This window comes from Miscanthus floridulus, chromosome 3, assembly GCF_019320115.1.
Source record: "Miscanthus floridulus cultivar M001 chromosome 3, ASM1932011v1, whole genome shotgun sequence".
NCBI classification, from domain to species: Eukaryota; Viridiplantae; Streptophyta; class Magnoliopsida; order Poales; family Poaceae; genus Miscanthus; species Miscanthus floridulus.
This window is the reverse complement of record NC_089582.1, coordinates 87,131,309-87,139,088: the sequence shown is the minus strand read 5'-3', so window position 1 is coordinate 87,139,088 and position 7,780 is coordinate 87,131,309. Positions and strand designations below refer to the sequence as shown.

Here is a 7,780-nt window from a genome sequence, read left to right as displayed (position 1 = left end):
GGAGTCAGGGACGACGGACGAGATCAGTAGATCATGAGAGAGAGCTCAGATTCACCAGATCGTGGATGTGGCCAATGCGGGCGAGAGAGAGAGAGAGAGAGAGCAGAGATTGCGTCGTGGCGAGCCGGCGAGCGAGTGGTGATTAGGGTTAGGGTTGGGAGCGAACTGCGGAGCCGGCGAGGCCGAGGCGACAGGGCGAGCGGGGCTCAGCTGCGCCGCGGCGAGCGAGTGGGGAACTAGGGATTAGGGTTAGGGTTTGGAGCAGAGAGCGAAGCGGACGAGGAGGCGAGGCGACTGCTGACTGCGGAGCGGACGAGGAGGGAGAGTGGAGAGGTGAGGACTGAGGAGGCGAGGCGATGGGGGGACTAGGGAGCCACTTATATGCGGGGGCGGGGCGCGGGCCGCGCGGTGCGGGGTGATGGGGGGCGCTGGTAGGCCGGGCCAGCTGCTCTGTAGCAGGACGTGCCGTGCTGGCCCACATGCCTGGGATCAGGCCCAGGCACGGCTTGCTGCTTTGGGCCGGGCCAGCCCAGGTCCGCTAGCCTCCGTGCGCGGGCCGTGCTTGGGCCGGGCCCAAAAAAACCGAGCCTTGGGCCGGACGGATGGGTTCGGGCTGCGTAGCCAACTATGCTCTTCATCCCGCCGCTACCTTCTCCTCCCCGCGATGCTCCCCCGCGCGCCGCCCCGCTCGCCACCGTCGCTGGAGCACGGACAGACGCACGAGCTCGGCGGTGTTCTACGTACACAACAACCAGGAGGGGCGTCCGAAGCCGCGTGACATTTGAACTCCTCTCGTCGGCATGAGCCCCAGCTCGACCATGTGCGTGATGCCGTGATCTGGCGAGCTGAGCTCCTGCGGTGGCCTCGAATCCGATCTCCCCATCGATGCGTGAATGGAGGCGCAATGTGGTGCGGCGGACCACGCCCATGGGCTTGGACATCCGGGCACTTGAGGACTAGCAGCATCATTGCTTCCGCTAGATCTGCAAGCTGGCCGTCGTGTGGGAGCGTTCCTCATCAGGCTTCGCTGGCTGGAAGCAACAAAATGAGGCGTGCTTGTACTGCACGCGAACTGTCAGCTGCCTCGCTGAGTTGCCCCATTCGAAGAAGGCGGCGGCGACAGTTGACATCACCTGCGATCCGGGAATGGGGCATTGCATCTTTGGTGGGAAGACGTCGCTTTCCCGGTTGCGTGAGTTAAGTTGTGGTTTGTGTAGTCTTACTTGGTCGGTCTGTTAATTTTCTTGCTATGGGATTAGCTTGTGTTTCCGATGTACTTTTATGGTTCATGTCTTGTTTGCTCACGGCAATGTTGGCTTATCAACTTTCGTGTGCAGAGATTCACACCAGGATTCCTTTTCTTTGGGAGAAACATCACAGGACCAGAGGCACCAACATCCCTGTCTTCAGGTGATGTTGATTAGACTTCGTTTTGATTTGATGATTTTCCTTTTGCCCTTTATAGTTCATGGTTGGGTTGATTAGAGGCAACGATGCCTCTGTTTTTCGGGCTTTTTGGAATCCAGACATTATGGAAAGTGGGCTTCGCCAAAATACCATCCCGCAACGGGGTTTCGTCGGATTGCCATCATGAAACATAGCCAACACGTCAAAATGCCATCTGAGGACTTTTGGACTCTTTTCTTCCTCGTTTGCCCCTGCCCTGTCCTTCTGCTCCTCACATCGACGAAACGGAGGGAGCAAACAGATCGAGCGAGCGCATGCTTCCCTTGTCCTCTGCCGAGGAGGAGTGCGAGCGGCCGAGCTCTTCCACAGCGAGCTCCCCCCACGGTGGCCCCTGTCCCCACGGCCAGCTCCCCCACGGCGGCCCGCCTCTCCCCGCACGCTGTGGGGGCACTGCCGCTGTGCTGAGGAAGGCGAGGGTATGGCTGGCTTGGGCGGAGGTGAATGGGAGAGGCGAGCGCACGGCGGCCCCTATGTGATGGCCATGGTGGACGGCCGTGTCGGGAATCGAGCGCACGGCTGATTCCGGTGACTAGGACCGCTGCAGCTGGGTCAAGGAGGTGCGCAAGGATGATGCGAAGCCGTGGGTGCGAGCAATTGGGCGGAGATGGCGCGTCCGCGACGAATTTCGCCGGCGCGTCGAGTTCGCCGGCGGCGAGCAGAGAGAGGAAAAAGAGGAGGAGCGTCGGCTGCTTCGCGTTTTAAAGGACGAGGACGACATCGCGGCTTCGGCAGCGTCTTCTCGAGCTCGGCCTCGCGCACGACCACGTGCCCACGCGCGTGAAACGGCGCGACTCCGCTGGGCGCTGCCGCTCGCTGCTCGGCCGCTCCCGGCTTGCTCCCCTGCTCGCGAGTGCCCAGCCCCGGCGGCGGCGCCGCGACGCCCAGCCCTTGAGCCAGCACGCCCCGGCCCGGCACCCCGTCCGTGGCACGGCGGCAGCCAGCCCCAGCCCCGCCTCGAGCACCGCGTCCAGGCCGGCCACAGCAGTAGCATCCTCCTCGCCTTCGCCTGGGGTAGGGAGCCGTCTTGGGGGCGGATGGCGGCGGCGAGGCTCGGCCCGGGGGCGCGGCGCGGGGTGGCGTCGCTCGATCCGTTTCGCTCCCTCCGTTCCGTAGTGTGAGGAGCAGCCCGTGAGAGAAAAAAAAGAAGGGCAAGGGCAAATGAGGAATAAAAGAGTCCCAAAACCCTCGGATGGCATTTTGGCGTGTTGGCCATGTTTCATAATGGTGATCCGACGAAACCCCATTGCGGGATGGTATTCTGGCGAAGCCCACTTTCCATAATGGCTGAATTCCAAAAAGCCCCTGTTTTTCTTTTTCTAAAAGCTGCAAGTGCTTGTTTTGGGTATCCTTCTGATCAGTGCAATAGGGAAATAGCACATGTAGATTGGGTAGTTTAATGGGTGGACTGCCTGAACAAACTAATTGTAGAGTTTGCTTGTTGGGTCCAACTATGGAGGGTCTTCTGTGTTGCCCTGGTAAAATAAAATGTTGTAGTTACACAAAATGTAGAAGAATTTAACACGCTTGTAAGATGAGGCGTGACACAATTTTACCTTTTTACTTGACATAAATGATGAACTGAAAAGCTATATATCCATTCCTTGCAACTGATCACGCATGTCTGATTAAGGGAGTACAATGCTTCTACCTACTGATCCAGTCGTACATCGAATTGGTTAACCTATAATTCGATTTTGAGAATTTGTGTTTGGTTTCAGTGGATTGCAGTTCGATCTGGTCAAATTTGGTGATGGGAAAGCTGATTCATAAGTGGACCGGATTCCAGCTTGGCTGATCTGGTGGATGACGAACTGCACTGGCAGAACGAGCGAACAATGGAGCTGTGAATAAAAACGTTATGTTTTCTTTCCGTTTCGTTGTTTTGTGGTGTGTTTTTAGGTTGAGAACCAATTCATTGTCTCTATATATATTCTGTTAGAATGAAATTGAATTATTAGTATTTTTGGTGAAGTTTTAGCCTATGATCCCCTTGCATGTAGAGTTCTACCATGTTACAGGGCTACAGGCTTACAGTTCAGTTTGCTCACTACTGAAGCTTACTTTTCCTGTAAAAGCAATTGAAAATTCATCTGCATCTGATAATCTTTTCAGTATACTGTTTATAAGTGTTTATGAAGTTTTAGGTAGTTGTTAACATATTGCTGGTCTTATTGCCGCGCCCAAAAAAAAATTGTCAGTTCATTTTCTTGCTGGGTTTATTCACGCCGAAGTTTGCTCACTACGGAAGCTTAACTTTTCCTGTAAAAGCAATAGAAAAATCATCTCCGTACGTCTGATAATCTTTTCAGTAGAATGTTTATAAGTGTTTATGAAGTTTCAGGTAGTTGTTAACATATTGCTGGTCTTATTGCCACGCCCAAAAAAAAATTGTCAGTTCATTTTCTTGCTGTGTTTATTCACACTGAACTTTGCTCACTACTGAAGCTTATTTTTTTCCTGTAAAAGCAACAGAAAAGAAATAGAAAATTCATCTGCATATGTCTGATATCAATAGACTATTTATAAGTGTTTATGAAGTTTCAGGTAGTTGTTAACATATTGCTGGTCTCATTGCCGCGCCCAAAAAAATTATCGGTTCATTTTCTTGTTGGGTTTATTCACGCAGAATTTTCTGGCTATGGGTTAAGAAAAGGTTTGAGTCACTTAAGAAAGAGGAAGGACCCAAGCACCTATACGGAGCTAGGTGAGAAAAAATATCCTCATATATGGTGTCAGTTTCTTGCCCTCAGTGTAACATTTAGAATGGAATCTTTGCACAGAGTAACTCTAAGGAACAGGGAGTAGTTCTTTGGTTCCTTCTTGGTAAAATACTAATTTGGTATCATTATTTTTTTTATAGTCCTTTCCTGTGTGATCTTCTCAGTTTGCAAAAAATATTTCATGTAGCAAGTCCTCTACCTATCCAGTAGTAGATGGATGTTTTCCAAAAGTTCACTGTGCCCAGGTTGATGCTTTAAACGGCTGTGTTGTTTCCTCTTGAGGCTAGATAGTTACTTGTTGCCTTTGTTGTGGCATTTTTACTTATGGGAGGACAAAGTTAACAAAACAGTAGGCAAACAGAGTAGTAGTATATGGTAGTATGGAGCTATTTCCATTTCAGATTCGAAGTGAGATGGGTTCAATCCAGTACGTTACCTTTCTGCCATGAATATTTAAGAACATATAGACTATTTCAAAGTACCAAAATTCCACCTACATGATTTCTTCAGATTCAGATACCAAAGCAACATGCTTTTTCTGGGTATGCATTACATGGAGCAGAATATGATGAAATACACATTTGGACACCGGTAATTTATTATATCATGTTATATGTCCACCTACTGGCATCTTGAGCTATCTATTTAATACTCCATCCATCCTGTATTATAGTATAGTCTAGAGAGTTTAGGACAGCTCACTTCATTTCACACTCATCGGTGTGATTGATGGTAAGGCTGTCCAATAAGAAGCTGGAGTGCAGGATGAAGATTGGAAAACTCAAGCAGATATGAACAGGGCCGACGACATAGTGGTGCTTGTGATTTTGTTTAGCAATTATGTGTGCCGTATTATATGGAATCAAGATTTGCTTCTAAAAAGAATATGGAACCAAGATTAAGTTTTATTCATCTAAGATTATGTAATATTTACCTTTGGAGAATACGTGATAAACAAACGATGTTGATTGTGATTTTGTTATTAATGTTTAAAATAACATTTACCGTTATGCTTCGTCTCATTATCAATGCATGAAGCAATTCTTTAATCAACTTGCTCAAATTCAAGGTTGTGAAAAAAAGGTCATGATAGGGCGCCCAACCGGCGCCTGATGTTCTAGTCTATTTTTAAAGCCGGCTGCTCCTCCTTACAGGTGCACTGTTCATTAACCAGCCGCTACAGGGTTTCATTCTCACATAATCAGCCAGTTTCAGCTAAGTTTTAGACCAGCGAACGGGGCCGAAATGTTTGAGCTTTGACCTGTACAGGATAAACTCATTGTATAAAGGGTATCTTTTAACAAAATTAAAACATATACATTTTAGTACAGCTCTTCTTTTCTAAAACATTTTTAGAACGTGAGCCTACCTCAAGTGGATGGGTTCTGAGTCCTACCCTTGCTAGTTTTTTTCTTTTTGCTTACATTGAGAAACAATTCCGTCAGAGAGACTTGACAGAATATTTTTGTGCTTTGTATAAACAAGCCTTTTTTGGCATCCATGTTGGCCCTAATTAAATGATGTCAGAATACGTACGTTGGATGTTGACCTGTTCGCAAATAGTTTAGGTTGTTCTTATTCAGAGACATTTTATTAAGCAACTTGTACAAAATATGTAGCAAGCTGTAAAATATCAAGGGCAATAATTCAAACTGTGCTCCTAAGTCATAAACATGAGATTAAGAACTAAGGTGCCAACTAATGTTGTAGAAAAAAATGTGTCTGCAGCTTCGTAGGCGCCTAACCATGATGGGGGACTCAATATATTTGTTGATAGATATTTACGGCAACAACTACCCCTGATCTGATCTACTTATCCTTTATCCTTTTAGGCATTGACGAGGTATTTATTTGGGAGAGCTCCACCAGTCTAGATCTGCAAAAAATTGCATCACCCCACGAATTACAAGTGAAACGTCTCAGTTCCACGAAATCCACATTTGTAAAAAAAAACATGGATTTAGGGGGGCCATATTCATGGATTTTATAAGTACTCAAAGGATGCTCTGAAAACACTGATTCTGTAACTTCCTGTAGTGTTGGGTATTTATGTTGAAAACGGTGACTAGTTTTACTTGACCATTACTTTCACGTAGTATACTTTTATATATCTTAAATTTATATAACATAATGAAGTAGAAGTATTTGTGTTGAAATCTATTACTTGTTTTATGTGAAAATGATAAATTTATGTGTGTTGTCGTCATTGTTAGAGGACATCTATTTGCGTAGAGGAGGGATAGCGCCGTTCGGAACCGATTACAATCGGATTCTCAGCCACCACACGTCCACACCGCGAGAATAATACAAAGCCATCAAACGTCTCGCAGTATCGATGATTATTTTTACCATGCAAAGACTCACCTGCCGCCAGAATCAACCTGGAGTCTGATTTCTCGTACCGCGGACTCTTCGACCCTAGCTATGTTAGGACGTGTTTAGTTGTTTAGTCGCTCCTAAAATTCATGTTTAGATACTAATAAAGAATATTAAATATAGATTAATTACAAAACCAATTACATAGATGGAGGCTAATTTCTGAGACGAATTTTTTTAAGTCTAATTAGTCTATCATTAGTATATATTTACTGTAGCACCACGTTGTCAAATCATAGACTAATTAGGCTTAAAAGATTCATCTCGCAAATTAATCGTAAGTTATGCAATTAGTTTCGTAATTAATCTATATTTAATACTCTATGTATATGTTCAAATATTTGATGTGACAGAAATTTTAAATATCTCAATAGAAACCAAACATCCCTTAGTACCGTGCGGTCGCAGAACACATACCCAATCAGGGCCAATAAATTGTGTATGACCAGTTTCTGTCATATTGGTAGCTTTTTCCCTCATTTGTTTGTTCCGTGTTACTCATAGTAACTTTTGTGGGGAGATGGAGACCGGAGATTTTTTATTTAATTTTATTTGAGCCTCGTGACTCTCGTCCATTGAATCAGGGACCGAGTATAAATGCACTGGCTAAATGTTGTTGATCAGTCAATTAGGGTCTTGTTTAGATTGTAAATTTTTGTAATCTGAATACTGTAGCACGTTTCGTTTGTATTTGACAAACTTTGTTTGATCATGGACTAACTAGGCTCAAAAGATTCGTCTCGTGATTTACAACCAAACTATATAATTAGTTATTTTTTTTATCTATATTTAATGCTCTATGTATACATCAAAAAATTAATATGATGGAAAAAGAGTGAAAAAACTTAGAACTTTGATGTCATCTAAACAAGGCCTAGTTTTCTTTTCACATACCAAGCGGGAGAGAGACTACGAAGCTAAATTTTGGTGAGATTTGGCTGATTGACACTGAAGTAAATCAACATCTAATAACGAAAAAATTGTTAGGTACAGCATCAATAGTTTGAGGAATCGGTACAGCGTCGATATCAGAAAAATTGTTAGGTACAGCATCAATAGTTTGAGGAATCGGTACAGCGTCGATATCAGAAATGATAAGACGCGAGCATCCGTCGGGTCTGGACGCCGCGCGACTGGCCTGCGGACCAGCCAGCCCATGCTCTTCAGCCTGCCGCGCGACTAGCCCTGCGGACCAGCCAGCCCATGCTCTTCAGCCT

General features: G+C 46.0%; 1 long non-coding RNA gene across 1 annotated transcript; it reads left to right on the top strand.

The window, feature by feature from the left end:
• The first annotated feature begins 628 nt into the window (after positions 1-628).
• On the top strand, positions 629-3,413 carry LOC136546056 (uncharacterized). The gene is made up of 2 exons (XR_010781240.1): positions 629-1,410; positions 3,186-3,413. It is a non-coding gene; the product is annotated as an uncharacterized lncRNA (long non-coding RNA).
• The last annotated feature ends 4,367 nt before the right edge of the window (positions 3,414-7,780 follow it).